Below are 15,128 nucleotides of genomic sequence, written 5' to 3'. Positions count from 1 at the left end.
AAGGCCTTTTTTTTCTTTTTTCAGAACCCTTGTCTAAGACATGATGCAGGAAAATGTACCCTCTTTATCTAGCAAAGTAGTAATAGTGAATAAATACCAGACTTGCAGTATGCCCATTTGCAAAGTTGATAGTACAAAGGGTACAGATTTCCAGTTAAGCCTCTTCCTTCTGATACAGAAAGTCCTGGATATGGCAGAAATTAAATAAATTGAATATTGAAGTTAATGCTTTGATTTACTGGTGAAGTGCAGTAGCTAAAAATAAATTAATTTTAATCTGTTTTGAGAGAAATTTGCAATTATGAGATGTCCGTAATACTATAATATTTTATATGTATCACTTCATTAAGCATTTTAAATGTCTGGGAATCTGTAGCTACATTACATGTAGTTCAAAGTCCAGATGTTACTTACATGTATACTATAGCATTCAACTTTTCCTTATAGGCTGATACCTGTGTTATTGGAGGTGAATATGAACTGACATGTTTTTCCGTGTGAAATTTTCTCAAAATAGAGTAGTGCGATGCAGTTGTGAGTGCAACTTTTGCATAACAGAATACATTGAGAGAGAGATTCGGGAATATTTAGAGATAACCTACCTGGGAGTGGAGTTACCAAATACTGAGGCAAAGGGACATACCGTATAGATGGCTGGTGGTGACTCCAAAAACACGGTGAAAGCACAGGCACCAAGTAAGTGGAGAAACAAGAAACTGGAGAGGAGGTGAAAGTGTCATGAAGCAAAACTTCTGACCTGGACAAAGTCTGTATCATCCAGCATGAAGTCTGCTGGCAGAAACTTAAGCCAACAGAACTTTCTCAGCAGTTTTGAACTGCATGGTTGAACACTGCAGGTGTTGAGTCATCTGCGTGCTGCACCTTTCATCCAGTATTTAGAGCCCAGGAACTGGATTTTGTATATAATCAAGCTGTAAAAATTGGAAGATTTGCTGTTCATATCTTTCCTCTTCACAAGATTCAGCAAGACCGTGTTAAAATACTGAGATAGTTTCTATGATAATTTTTCATAAGTATTATAGATTTGGACTATTAGAAATGTTGACATAAAAAATGGAAAATAGTTAGACAGTCCCTTAATATGTAACTCCTGTTCAGTCTGCAGCCATAAATAATGTTTATGTGACAGATCAGTTTATTTTAACAGATCATTTAATGTTTATAAACCAAAAATTGCTGGTCCTGGCTAATTAGCACAAACAGTAATTTTTGAAGCACTGCTTTGAAACTGCTGGTTGCCAGAAGTTATTACATTGTGCTCAGCGGTTCCCTGATGAAGCATTATGAACAGACCACAACCCCAATTCCCTGTCTGCCACTGCTTGGTGGGAGAGGAGGTAGAAGAGTCAGGAATGCAGTTAAGACTGGGCAGAAAGGGGAATGAAAGAAAAGTGGGTTTATTTTTGTTTTTATTTCTCATTATCCTACTCCGTTTAATTAGCAAAAAATTCAGTTTCCCAGTTGAGTCTGTTTTGCCTGTGAGTAATCTCCACAAGCTTCTTTGTTGCATTTTCTCCCCCAGTCCCGTTAGGAATGGGAGTGAGAGAGTAGCTGGATGGGCACTTGGCGGCCAGTGAAGGTCAACCCATCACAGAGGTGAAGGTGGTTTGAGGAATATGCTTAGGACAGTAGAGCAGGCACTAAAAGGGGCTAGTGACATGGAAATGAGTGGCTTGTCAGACCATGATGTTTATCTGACCATGCCTGATCACCACAGTCTGGCCTTATCATTTAACTATTTTCTCAGGTGATGGAACTATTCTGTGTGCATATTTGTGTATGGAGGTCTAAGTACCAGCAACTGAAGTAGGCATCTCATGATAGAATGGCCTCTGAGCCTTGGGTGCCAGCAGCTGGAGAGACCAAACTGCATGCATATGTTAGTACATATATTGACATGTAGTGTCTGGTGAACATCAAGCTGGCCTAGCCAGCGAGTAGCATAAGTGGTGTGGGAGCCGTGTTTCAGATCAGTATTAGTTCCACAGGACAGCCAGAAGGCCTGTTTGAGGAAGCTGAGAGGATCCAGGGGTCAGGTACTGGTAGTGTCTAAGGCCAGTTAATGAGGATCTGTAGTACTCAGTGTGCAAGGTAACTGGAAGGTCCAGTTCATCCAGCACCAGCTACAGGATAAACAGCATCCAAGGCCAGTTACTAAAGGAAAAAACAGGAAAACCATTTCCAGTTACAGGAAAAACATTTCCAGTTACAGGAAAAACATTCTTTATATGCATATTTTTCCTAGTAGCAGACCTTCATCCTGCTCGCCTAGAATGAGGCTGCCAGTGTTGTTTGTGGTCATGTGAGTGCTTAGTGTTTCTGTCCACATACATCTGTGTGGACCACCACCTGTATGTATTGCATATGTATGTTTGCATGTGTGTCTATTGAGAATGCAGCCCAGCCTCTCTGCTGGCTGGACCTGGGGACATGGAGCTGCAGCAGCCTTCCTTACCACTAAAAGTCTGGGCCCTTTTACTAAAAATAAAAAGATAAAAAAAGAAAATATATGCCTCTAAATCTCTCCAGAAAACAGGAGAATGTTACTCTTCATTTTGGAAGCAAAGAACTAAACATTTCAAGTTGGACTATATTGTAAATACTGCAGGAACAATTTGAGTGTGATTTACTCAATGATTTTCTGCTCTGCTACAGTCTCTAGACCTCTGCTGGTGGTGTTTAAATTCAGCACTAATGTTAAGAGTTGTTAATTGTTGTTAACAGCTCTAGTTCAGAAATGTCATCTGTGTGTCACAAAGCTGTCTTGATATGGCTATTCAGACTGTTCACTACAAGCTGACAAATAGGTGACGATAGGTAAGGCTTCTGGAAGTAAGAGAAGAAAGTTCCATAGCATTCAAACATCAAAAGTAGTAAAAGATATGTAGCACTCACAGAGGGATTTTGAGAGCTTTGTGCAACATGCACATTGGTCTTACTCCACTATAAACATTTATCACGAATGAAGGTCTTGACAGAAGATTCCTATTCAAGAGGATAGTTTAAATTTCATTGACAAAACTGGTGTAAACTATTACAGAGAAAGAGCACACAGGAAACCTGTTTTCTTTAGAAAAAGCAGTTTTCAGATGATCAAGCCGCTCTGATGCCCTCAGGCTTTTTTTTTTTTTTTTTTTTTTTTTTGTCTAAGGTACACCTGAGACCATCTGACTGCTCAGTTTGAAAGGACTGCTGTCAGTGTGGTTGGGCTCTTGGTGAACCACTCATGAAATACAAGCGAATAGGCTTTTCCAGAGGGCGGCTGAGATGGTGTGGCTGGAAATCATGAGGACACTACTTGTGATTGAAAGGAAAAAAAAAAAAAATCTTAGATAAACTGTCATTTTCACAATATATTTGTGGTATGACTTTCAGTGTTGTAGCCTTGCTGGGAGGCTTTTTAAATCAGCGATAGGTTTTCCTCATTGTGTTCTTCATGCTCCTATGTCTGAGCACTTTGTGAATATTTAAGCCAGAAGTGGACTGGTTATCCACCTATTTTCCCTTTCCTTCATACAGCAAAAGAATTCTACCCTGTTTTAATAACTTAAAATATCGCAGTAGGTTATAATAGTTCATCTGAATAATTTATTAGAGTGTTATCGTCTAGATTATTTGCTTTCAAACAACAAAAAGCTTGCTTCCTTTTAATTATCAGTGATTACACAGATAAATTTAATATTTAGAATATAATTTTCTTTAAGACTAATTTTATTCATAAAAGTAAGTATGTCTGCGTTGGAATTATTCATGCTAGAATCTCCTTATAGTCAGTGTAGACTTGGGGAATAAATCTAGTCAGAATAATTAGTGAAGGTGACAGCACAATTCATTTTATTGTGAAGTTGACCAGATACTAAATTGATTGTGTGCTAGAAGTGCCTGTTTCTTCCTACTGATTACAAAGGAAATCTAAAAGAACTGAATCAGCTGTAGTTGTCTGCATTGTAGATCTCCAGTGCTGATAGAATGAATCTCATCCTAGAATATGCTAAATCTCATAAAATCGAATTCTCAGCTCCTGCAAAACTGTAAATTGAACACTTTCACAGTTGTACAGTGTCAGACATGAATGCTGTTTGTGGGAGATACTGTTTGTGATACAGTGTTAAACGTTTCACTTCCATGGTCTGTGATGAATGATAAGTGCAGTGTTTGGATCTGAATTGTATTTATCTGAATGTTTTGTTGTTGTTCCAGTCAGCTGCTGAAAAAAAACCTGGGTTTTGGTTCTGCAGGACCCTTTCCAGATTAGTTATTTTATATGGTTATGAAGCTTGGTCACCTACTAAGTGCTTTGGAGTATGAAATATCAAAGGGAGGTTTTGATCTGATGTAGGCCATAATACATGAAGAACATGATCTGACCAGGCTTTTGTGGGAGTGTTTTGTACAGAAGCAAGAGGACCAAGTGAACTAAAATGCCTGTGACTTAAGGAGCAAAACATGTGACTGGATGGTAGAAAAAAGTCATTTGTAAGCTCATGTTCATGATGCCCAGTCTCAAGAACAGGATGGAGGAGTGATAAAATTAGGAAGCCTTTAAAATTGAGCAAGCTTTTACTGTGACTGGATCCTCATTGGAGAAAACTGCCAAAGACAGAAAACAGTGGGGACACGTAGAGGAGCAGCTGCATACCTGAGGTAGCAGCAGTAGTGTTTGCTAGGTTTCTTAAAGGCTGTCACCCAGTTGGGCATCATCTTCTAAAGTACAGCTAAGGCAGGCTGAAAAACTCAAACCTTTATCTGACTTAACACCCTTGGGTTTTTCTCCTAAAGCTCAAAATCTGATTTAAAAGCAGGCTTCACTGCCGAGATGTGTGACCTCCCTGATGCTCCTCACAACTTCCTCACAACATACAAGGCAGTGGGTAGGCTTTATCTTAATTAGACCGTCATGAGACAGGTTAGTTCTACCGTACTGATGATGTCTTGTTGCAATAGTAATCCTGCTCAGTACGAGAGGAGCTGCAGGTTCAGACCGCTGGTGCGTGCACTTAGCTCTGGAGCTACTGGCGTGAGGCGTATGACTGAACACCTCTTAAGTCAGAATCCCGCCTAGACGTTTTACCCTACTGATGTTGTGTTGTTGCGACATTGGTCACTTGAGATTGACCCAGGAGATGACAGACTTGTTCAGAATTGTAATAAATGTGGGTAAAGCCCTTCCCAAATCTTCGTTCGTGAAGCCAAGCCATCTTCACACTAGCCTTCAGTCAACCATCCTAGGAGAAGGAAACCACACCTGGGCAGATGGAGCTCGTCTAGCCTTGTAAGGCCATCCATCTAAGAGAAGGACACTCTGATCAAACCTATGACCTGAACACTTTGATGACAGTCTTGCTCAGAAACATCCTGAATGACCAACCAGCCTTCTTTCCAGATGGATTTGCCTATCCCACGTTGCCCTTTTGGTCATCAGCGTGCTTGTAGTAAGCGTGGTTAAAGCCCTTCCCAAATCTTTTTTCACAAAGCCAAGCCATCGATCAGTCAGTCTGGCTTACAAGCAGAGCTCAAATGCCAGTCAGCTTTGTTTTCAGCTCCTAAAACTGACCCTTTTCTAGCTGATTTCTGAATATTTTAACTTTGATAAGTTGAATCCATATGATGCCCACAGAGTTCATTGGTCACAACACAGTCTTGCTTTCCAGTTACAAGTGCTGCTGCTGCATGTGTTTATTTATTGCTGCTTCTTGATACTGTGTTTTTCTGCACCCTTAGGAAAGCAGGAACCTTAGGTTACAGTGCTCTTCCCTGCATGTTTAGATGCTGTTTAAACACTCTTACTAAAATGATCATCTATTCCCCACACTGTTCTTTCTTTCCTTGGAAATCAGGTATTGCAGAGTAAGATAGTTTCGTTAGAGACTGGTGAGATTAGATATATTCATGCAGTACATTATCAAAGATTTTTTTATTCTGTGTTTTCCTCCTTAGTAGAAACCTTGTGAACATTTTACTACAGGCAAAGTACTATCATATTTGAGTTGTAGAGCTGTACAGCTTTGGTCCTTGCCAGCCAGGGTGACTGAGGACTCATTTCAGCTAATTCTGTTGCCAGGTAGAGTTTGTGACTCTGTCGGGTTGATTGGTAACTGCTGAATCATTGTGTCAAATGGCTTGGCTTCACCCTGGGGTTACAGGCACACATGGTTTCCTTAACCAGAGAGATCTGTTGGCTCAGTAGTTACCGGAATCATGACTGAGAGACTTTCTGTTTCTAGTAACAAGAAGTAAATTTCTCAGAAATAACTGATTAACTTTTATAGCTGAATGCAATGTCCAGCTAAAATATCCAGTGATATTGTGTATAATCTCAGTTTTTCTTTTGGCCAAAATACAGACTGTGGATTATTTGATTTTGTAAAGAAAAATATTTTTTTTTCAATTCAAATGTAATAAAATTCTTCATTTGGACATTTAAGGAAAATACAAATCTGTGTCATGAAAGATCAAGTAACATACAGATTGAAGGGATTTTTTTCTGGAGGGAGAGAGAGGGAGATGAGACGATCTCTGTAATACATTCATAGTTTTTAAGAAATAGAATAGAGATGATGCAAGGCCTGTTAGTATTTCCTGTGTAATTTCATCATTATTGCTTATATATAAATAATATCAACACTAGATGTCATACACTGCTAGGTGATTTACAAGCTGATATGTCGATAGTTGTCCATGCTCAGAAAGGCAAAGCTCTGTGCTTAAACAGTGCTTTGTAGTCATCTGACAACTGTCTGAAACCAGTCTGAAAATAATAGTCTTACAGTTACCTGAGAATTCAATGTGGATAGTCCTTTTGGAAAAAAACTGTGTTCAAAGGAGGGATTTGGAGAGAAGGCTGGAAGGATGACACCTAAGTTTGAGAATTGGCTCTAGCTGTAAAGAAATATATAGAAGAAGAGGCCAGTGGCAGAGATGAAAATCACATAGATTTTGCATCACAGAAGACATTTAGTCACAAAAGCTGTTGGTGAACAGCCAGCTCCAGTGGAAGCCAGTTCCAGTTTGGCGCTCAGCTCTTTTTCTTTTGAAATCTCACTCAGAATATTGAAATAAAAGCTGGAAGTGCCATGAGATCATGGAAACAGTATTCCTGACTTTCCAAGGGAAGACCAAGAAGTCACTCATAAATAAATACAGTGGGTTTCTGGTTAAGGATAACTTCAGGGTGTTGATACTTTTTTGAACAGGAATGGTTTAGTTCTGTGTTTCAGTACTTCTGTTCCTCCTAACAGGCAGGCATAGGAACTATATATATATAAAGCATGATTTTTTTGGGCCCCAGTATAACAAATGTAAGGATTAACCAAGTTTTATGGTCCTCAGTTTTAGTGTACACTATCTTTAGATCAGTGCTCCACAATTCAATTGTATCCCTTTGCCACTCCTGCACATTGTCCTTCTCGCTTTTTGTGTTGTACCAAGCCACAGATTAGTATCTACCAGTAGAAGGTCATACTTAATCATACTGGCTGACATAAAACCAGTAAACCAAAGAAACTTTTTGAACTATTTGCATCTTTATAGTAAAGAGAACAGCAAGTTCTTTATTGATGCGTATTTGTATAAGGCCTTTCTTAGGTGTCTTTAGGTGATGGGCTACTACATTACCATGAAGCAGTCCAGAACTGAAACTCAGACTGTCCTGATTTGGGGCTGGGATACAGTTAATTTTCTTCCTAGTAGCTGGTTCAGTGCTGTGTTTGGCTTCAGCTTGGGAACAGTGCTGATAACACATCAGTGTTTTAGTTGTTGCCAAGTAGCGCTTACCCTGATCAGGGACTTTTTCAGTCTCTTGTGCTCTGCCAGTGAGGAGGAGCACAAGAAGCCAAGAGCTTTAGGTGCAGAGACAGGGCACCTAACCCAAACTAGCCAAAGGACCATTCCGTACCACAGCACATCATGCCCAGTATATAAACAGAGGGAAGTTACCTGGAAGGGACTGGTTGCTGCTGGGTATTGGTCAGTGGGTAGTGAGCAATTGTATTGTGCATCACTGCTGTTTTTTCTTGGGAGTGAGGTTTACTCCTTTTTCTCTCTCTTTATTCACCCTCATCATCGTTATTACAATATTTTACTTTTATTCCAATTATTAAACTGTTCTTATCTCAACCCACCAGTGTTGTTTTCTTTTTCTCATTCATTTCCCCATCCCACTGGGGAGCTGCAGGGTGTGCACAAATAACCAAGTGGTACTTAGTTGCCACCTGGGCTTAAACCGCAACACAGATCCAGTGCTGGCCTACCTTTAATCACTTTTATACTCTTTTGGAAGCAAGCTATGTGGGTGAGCAATACAGTGAAAAAGATTGTAAAGCTTTTTAAAACCAGTTTAGGAGAGAATGAAGACAGTGCTTGCGTTCTAGGCAGTATTTTTGTACTGAACATTACATTAAGTCCATAAGTGAAATAGGCCCAGAAGAGTGTATGTTGGCAGAATCAAAGATTTCCATTTGAACCTTCAGTTGCTGTAAGTAAAAGACATGATTCGCATGTGCTGTAATCTGGACTTGCTTATCAAATTGGTGGTTTTCTCTGAAAATCAGCAGAAATTGTTTGAGTACTCAGGAAATTGATTTAACCCATTTTGCCAGATGTACCGTACTTGGGAGGAGTCACATGAATGAGAACAAACGGAAGGCATTTCTGTTTAGGAAAAATACAGAATTGGAGGCCACAGCAGAGTATTTGACATACGGGATCTTGAAATGTCTGTGAAGACTTAAAATCTGGGGACAAAGAATTAGCTGTTCTCAGACTTCTGTCAACAGTGGAGACGGTACCATTGGCATCCACTCAGATGTTTCCTTTGCTGTTAGCCCAGATCACCACCGGTATAACTTTGTTCCTTGCTATAGCAGGGTATTACTAGGGTTTATGGGAATTCTGGTAGTGTAGTAACAGTTCTTAGGCAAGGGGCCAATTGAATTTAAGGCTTACAAAAAGTAAGGATAATAGTCTCTGTTTTTTTCTTTGATAAATGGTCAATGATCTGTAAGGAGATTCTCTGTCTTGGAACAGAAATAGTCACTGTCTCCTGCCCATGTGTTTGTTGCATGTGGGAGGTTCCTGGGCTGTAAGAGAAGCTTAAGAATCTTAATGAAACAGAGAAGAACCTGTAAATACTAATAACGAAAATTCTTTCACTATATAATGAATAAAAATAATTACTTTTGCTAGATGTGGTTTTCAACATCAGGTAAATAATAATACCTTCACAAAATTATTTAAACCAGCTTATACTTCTATAGAGCTGTCAGTAATGAGTAAAAGGATTTCAAGTACTTGCAGCACTGTGGTTGTTTTGTTTGAGTACAGAAGTACTTTGAGTTAATGAAATTACCATAATGATTCAAGGTTTAATGCATTAGTATTGACCTGTGTTGGAAGCTGAATGATTCAATAATTGTATGAATTAATTCATTGCATATGATTTTTGAATTACTGGCTAACAGGGCTTGGCTTTTGTGTATGTTGTTGTAACTCATGGTTTACCCATACTTCTCTTCATGCTCAGAAAGCTATGAGCTTTAGGTTTATACCTGCACTGGAACTTGCAGTGTAGCTTTTCTAATAGCAAGCTAGACTTATATGGGCTAACCCAAGGACCAAAGGGGATGTTATGAAAGGGACCATGTACAGATTAGTTTTCTTTGTTGCTGCAGCTCTCCTTTTTTCTAGTACCTTACTTAAAGAAACAGTGCAATTTGATGTGGAATTTATATAGTATACAGAAATGCTTTGCATTCAAAACTCAGTACATTTCACTGTCTTTGAGCAAATACGGACTTGCTTTAGTCTCCAGCTGTCAGAATTACCTTTATAATTTAATTTTACACTAGTTTTTGTTTTGGTTTTATTTTTTTTATATATAGATATATTTTTATATGTTTTTTATATGCATGGATATGTATGGGTATACATATATATAGCTATAATGTGTATAACATTTATTTAAAGAGACAAACTGTAAATATGGTGGGTTTCATGTCCCTAACAGGAAAGAGTTTATAAAAACCTGAGGAAATAGTTGTGTTAATGTTAGTTTCCCAGAATGAGGGAATGTGCCAGTTGTTTAGTATTCAAGTTCACAGCCTTGTGATCTTGAGTCTCTTGCTGATTTTCTGCAAATGCAGACAGTAGTATGTGTGAATGTTACAGCCCTTTCTTTTTTTGTCACTTTTTTCAACACTTTTTTGATGTTTTGCCACTTCAGGTTTGAATTCTGCAGAGAGCTACAGCTTGAAGCAAAATCTGGAAACTGCAGCTAGAGTAAAGTCTGGCTGCCTTGGGGTTTAGTGGTATTTCCCATAGGCAATGCATATTTTCACTCTATCAGTACATTTCCAGGCAAAATTTAGCTTTTCATACCTATTGAAATTGGGAGCCAAATTGAAGGGGCCCATAACACTGCTCTCTGAAAGTCTTTACACACCAAATAACTCTGATAAAAGTGGACCCCTGTCAAATACAGAATTTGTGATGTAAAATGTATTAATTTACCCTTTTTTGGACTCTAGTTATCTCTGACCTGTAAGTCATGGGTTCTGCTGGGCTTTTCAGTGTTGACTTGATTTTCCCTTACACTGGTCCTCTCTTTAATCTCTTTCAGAAGAGATTAAGGAGTTAAAATGGGGTAATAGTGTGGCGCTTTGAAACCTGTTTATGTGTTCAGAGTGAGGTGCTGGTTGCCTTTGTTGGCTCTGGTGGTTGTCACACCCATTTATGAGACACAGAAGTTGAGTGACAGGCAAGAAGAACAAGTAATCAAACCTGTTTTTTCCCCAAGCCCCAAAATGGTTTTTTTTACAAATGCCACAAAATTGTTCTCAAAAATTTGCATACGGTTCTTTCTGAAGTTTTCCATGTATTTAGAGATTGTTTGAACAATTTTTTAGTAGTTAACTTTGATAGAGGGGGGCAAATGTTTGGCTTAGGCAATGTAATAGCTTTCTAGGGAGGATTTCTCTCTCTGCTGCAGGGGTTGAAAATCTACCTTGCTGATAGACTTATTTGAGTAGGGATATTCTTTGTGCTATGGAGCAATACTAAGCACAATGATGTTTTATTTAAATCCATCCTGGAACATTTCATCATTTGGTTAATAGAGAAAAGTGCCTTTCTATTTGTTTAATAACAGAGAATCTGCAAACAGGCAGGACATAGGCACTTCTCATTTTAGATTATGGTACACATAACTTCTTAAACCAGTTAAGTTTTACTAATAGTTGCTCACTAATAAATCTACCTTTTAAACACTGGTTAACTGTTCAAAGAGAAATTCAAAAAGGGGTACTAGTTAGCCTTCAAATTCTACTTTCATGCAGAGAGTTTCAGCCTAGGGCAGACCATCTCATCACTGGACTGTAACAGATGAGATGAAATATCTACCTTGAGCTGTTGGAGAGCTTTTGTATCCATTCAGCATTTGTGTCTTCTGCAAAGGTTCTTCTATAAACCGACATAAATCTTAGTAATGGAAAACTAATAGGGTACAACATACAGTCAGTCAAATAGGGATGAAATCCCTGTAGTTTGGGATTATTAAAGAGAATTTCAACTGAGTTGTTGGGAAAAATATAGTAAGGCTTTTCAAAAAATACAGTTAAGGAGATGAATATAGGCAGGATGTTCTTTTTAATTGATATAATTCAGTTAACTTTGCTATTATGTTAGCCAGCGTTATTTATATTTTTGTTTGTGAGTAAAATACTGCTTTGTTATACAAAGTGTTTGATTTATGGCTTTTACAGGTCACGAAAAAAATCGTTGTGCTATTCTGAAATCAAATGCACTGTAACCTGATTCAGGAGGGAATCACGTTTTAAAATGCTACAGCATGGAATTCCACTGATGATAAAGAGCTAAATATTGAAAACAGTAACATACATTCTAATATTATTAAGTCTAGAAGGTGATGATTAGATAGCTAGAGATACTAGAGAAACTTCATCTGGTTTTGGAGGAGACAGTGAAGGTCACCTTGAAATTAAAAAAGCTCAAGCCCTCGTTCAGTGTCATACAGAAACCGCAGACAGTTCTTCACTGAATTTTAAAGCAACATTTTACTCTGAATTAGAGAGGAAGCAGGAATCAGTAGTTGAATATAAAGCAGCTTGAAGTGTGAGGAAAAGATGTGGTTAACAAATAACCAAAGGACTCCTAACATTCCAGATATGCAGGTGTAATTAGTGAAACCATCCAGCATGTTATACAGTCTAAGTACAAACTTTAAAATCGAGTTCGGGCACTTGGTGTGAAAGACAAAGTCCACTCTGTTTGCAATATGGAATTGTTTCTGTTAGCTTTGTACGGGTGAGCTTGCTGCTATTTATGCCTTTGTGCTAGTAGAAACCTTTAATCTCAGTACTTCCTCATCTGTGTGTCCTCAGGGATTCCTGCTGAATGCTTCTGCGTTCGAAAAACTGGCACTTTTGCTAGCATACCATAGTCTTCTATAGTGACTGCTGAAGGGATCTGGTCCCTTCTTTATCACTTGCTGTTCTCATACCACAGTGAATTTGAAAGTACCAAATGTCTGCTAACTTTACAAATGTCAGGTAAAACTAGGCCTTCTGGCTTGGTCATCAGTGTTACCTAGTTTAAAAATTACTGAAAAAGGAGCCACACGTGAAGTCTTTCACAGTCTTTAGCCACTAGCTCTTCCCGGTGCTGTGATCTGTACTGTTGTTTCTTTTTTTCTTAAGGAAGATGCAAGAATTTGGGGATGGGACATATGGACAGTAAATGCTGTGTGTAGGGAAAGGAAGGAATAATAAAATAAAAAACCTTTATTTATTCTTTACTTGGGGACTCTGAATTGAAAAATTAACAATTTTAAATTTTTCTTTTCATATTGCATTGAAGGCTAAGTTAGGGGTGATATTTGCTTCAAGTAAAAACATAACAAATTAAATTGAATCAAGTTGTGAAAAGGAGTAAGCAGAAGAAAAGATACTGGTGTACCATAGATCAGATTTTATTGTAAGAATAGAGAAACTCAGATTTTAGTCAGTCTCCAAAGTTACATCTCACGGAGACCAAAATGACTTAGATTTAACCTTGTGTTTTCTGCACCCAGGTTTTTCAATGAGTACCTGCAAACCCTCATATCTGAGGCATCTAGCATTCTTATATCTAAGTGCCTCTATAGAATTAATCTCCCAGCTCCCAAAGAGTTCTTTCCTGCCTGCCTGCCTGCTTTCCTGCCTCCCTCCCTCCCAGCCTCTTCCCCTCCTTTTTGTCTCTCTCTTCATTTTCACTTTATTTCCCCTCCTTTCTTTTTATTTCTAGTTTCATACTATGTAAAGCTTATTACAAGCAAATTCATATTGGATAGTGTTTGATACCGGTTAGTCTTACCATTTAATGTAATTGGCTGTGAAGCATTTTGCCTGTGTTGCTAAATCCCTTTCCCCTGAAAACATTAAAAACCCAAGCAAACAAAATGTGCTGTCACTTTTTTGGCAACGTCTTTAATCTGAATTTTGGCATATTCATATTTCCTAACAAATGCATCTATCATGTCAGCTATCATGGAATGAAAGAGATTTCTCTAAGGAACATTTTAGCTGCCAAAATAGGGCAGCACAGAGGAGACTGGTTTGGTTTTATCTCTTCCTCTGAATACTTTGTTGTCACTCATTTAAAAGAACAGTATTTTAGTAATAAGTTTCATTTTAAACTCAAATTGTTTAGAGATTTTCAGAGGGAAGAAAGGACAGAAATACAGCTGGCCAAACGGCTATCATCAAGACATCCTTCCATCCATCACAGGATCAGATCAGCTGTGCCTAAGTTTTTCTACTGAAATACTTGTCCAGTCTGTTTCCAATAATTTCTGAAAGGGAAATTCCACACCCACACTGTGTTGCCTCTTCCTTTTTTAATATAATAGTTTGAGGATTATTCTTTGTCCTGAACAAAGCATGGGAGATCTCTGAGAGTGAGAAGAGCATACCATGTAGTGCCTGGTGGGGTGTAGTCATGGACAAAGGGAGGTGGCATTTAGACTTGTAACCGTAGCATGGGGCAATAACTGAAGTAAATAATATTTTCTTTTGCCAGTTTGGTTACCATGTTCTTCTGCTCTGTGCTGTTCACCAAGAGCAATATGGTCTGATTTTATATTTGGGCAGTGCCTGCCTTCAGGTGGCTGAGCTGTCTGTGTTAAACTGGAAGTGATTAACTTAGTCTTAGGGGTGAGGGCAGGGAGAGTGGAAGCTGGTCTCCTGTATTGACTTAATGAGGATTGCAGAGTAACTGTTTCTTTCATAGCTCAGACTGTTTGGAGTCAGGGAACAGCCTGGAGAGGAAATGAACAGTGACTTCTGCAGGGTTTATGTGTCAGGAGTCTTATGGGAACAGTACAAGTATTTCTGCAGTGACTTCTTGAAAGTATGTGCCATGCTTCTGATTTAGCCTGCTGTTACCTTTCTGGGAACTGTTCTTCCTACTGTCATGTGGCATTTTTTCACTGTTGCTGTCTCTGACTCCAGTCCCACAAAGAAATGGTGTTCTCTGCCTTCCTACTATTCGCTCTCCCTTAAGAAAAAGATTCTTTTAGTATACCTCAAAAGGCTAAAGCCAGTTTGGATTCACATGACTTGTGTGATATGTCTCAGTTCTTCCATTTCAGAACTGGATGGTAACTTCTATAATTCTTTGTTGGCAAGAAGCAGCAGGGAGCTGTGTTGTCTCAGGAGCTGTCAGGAATCAGTGTTGTAATTCCAGGACTCAGTCTGTTGTTTTCCTTTCATTCCTAAACTGATCCTTCTTGCTGGCATAGTTTATTGTCAACTTTGAACTACCTTCTGAAGCATTCAAGAGAAGACATAAATTCTTGCTAGTCTCTGTCATCTGCATGTGTGAAGGTTTGCATTACTTTGTATTTCTATATATTCTAGAGTGAGAAAGCAAAGGAAGTCTTTCCTTAATGCATGCACTGCTAGCAGGAAAAGTATTTCATACATTTTCTAGAAGTAATGAGTTCTGCATTGACATCTGACTGAAGATATGGGAAAGGAGAATGAATTTTTAAAAGTTGCTCTAGCATTATCTGTTTTCTAAACTACTGAATGCACTGCTATTCGGGTCATAGAGTA

At 38.6% G+C, this 15,128-nt stretch overlaps 1 protein-coding gene across 5 annotated transcripts in view; it reads left to right on the top strand.

Annotated features, from left to right (window-relative positions):
- Positions 1-15,128, top strand: part of ANKIB1 (ankyrin repeat and IBR domain containing 1) — a 95,795-nt gene that overhangs the window by 38,905 nt on the left and 41,762 nt on the right. The gene's annotated exons all lie outside the window — the stretch shown is intronic.

This window comes from Pezoporus occidentalis, unplaced genomic scaffold (genome assembly GCF_034315485.1).
Source record: "Pezoporus occidentalis ecotype Australia unplaced genomic scaffold, CSIRO_AGI_Poc_V1 ctg9, whole genome shotgun sequence".
NCBI classification, from domain to species: Eukaryota; Metazoa; Chordata; class Aves; order Psittaciformes; family Psittacidae; genus Pezoporus; species Pezoporus occidentalis.
The sequence above is the reverse complement of the archived record's forward strand: the minus strand, read 5'-3'. Positions and strand labels throughout refer to the sequence as shown.